This window comes from Octodon degus, unplaced genomic scaffold, assembly GCF_000260255.1.
Source record: "Octodon degus isolate 3935 unplaced genomic scaffold, OctDeg1.0 scaffold00197, whole genome shotgun sequence".
Lineage (NCBI taxonomy): Eukaryota > Metazoa > Chordata > Mammalia > Rodentia > Octodontidae > Octodon > Octodon degus.
Window position 1 is genome coordinate 2,208,925 of NW_004524773.1, and position 1,117 is coordinate 2,210,041.

Consider the following 1,117-nt stretch of genomic DNA (forward strand, 5'->3'; position numbering starts at 1 on the left):
CCCCGGTTCCAAAAAAAAAAAAAAAAGACTGAGAAACTGTGCAGGAAGACCAGTGGTAAGGAGGAGCTGTGGGGATTGGGAGAGGCTGGCAGAGTGAGCTAGGATTGGTGGGTACTAGGGCAGGTCTACTGGGCAGGGTTACCAGGTGGAGGAGGATAGATACCACATGTGCTAGGTCCCGGGTCCTAGCAGGTGTTGGAATAGTTTTTTTGTTTTTTTTTTTTCCCAGTATAACACTAGGGACTGAACCCCAGGCCTTCACACTGAGCTACATTCCAGCACTTTCTCATTTTCTATTTTGAGACAGGGTCTCCCTAAGTTGCTAAATTACCCAGTCTGGGCTCAAACATAGGCTCCTCCTGCTTCAGCTTCACAGAGTATGCCACCAGGCCTGGCTAGGGACAGCTTTCTTGGAGTTGGGGTCAGTGGGTGGGAGGCGTCTTCAGAAGGCAGCCAGTGCCACAGCAGGCCTGCAGAGGACCAGGACCAGCTCTAAACCAGAGGGGGCTCCAGCTGCCACCTGTGCCTTTCTCCATCACTGCCTTCCTCGCACACATCACTGCTCATCTCTGCCTGCCAAGTCCCTGCTACACTATGACCTGAGGCAAGTGACCTTGCCTCTCTGGGCCTCAGCTTTTCACCTGTAAGTGGGGCAGGAGACCAGCAGGGTGAGTGTCCAGACTAAGTGTAAGCACTCACAGAGCACTTCTGTGCCTGGTGCACAGTGTCTGTAGAAAAAATACGCTTCAAAAATGTTTCTTACGCCTGCAGCACCCAGTACTCCCAAGGAGTCTGCTAACCCAGTACGGACCAGGCCTGAGCTTGATAACTTCTAAGATCAACAAGGCTGGGAATATTCAGGGCTACGTGCTTCTTGGCTACCTTAAATTGTTACGACCCAGTGAAGGAGTAGTGAAGGAGTAGTAAGTTTTCAGAGGAGCCCCGGAGGATCAGAAGGGTGCAGCAAATAAACAGCCCAGCAGAGGCCCAGGGCTCTTTTCGTCTCCATAGACCTTGTTCTGTCCACCGTGCTGGCTGAGTGGTGAAGTGCTGACCTGGGGGAAGCTGCTAGAAAAGCAGTGGCATTTGTTTCTCAATAAAATTATTATTATTATTT

General features: G+C 51.0%; 1 protein-coding gene across 1 annotated transcript in view; it reads right to left on the reverse strand.

Annotated features, from left to right (window-relative positions):
• Relb (RELB proto-oncogene, NF-kB subunit) overlaps positions 1-1,117 on the reverse strand; it is a 20,458-nt gene that overhangs the window by 2,890 nt on the left and 16,451 nt on the right.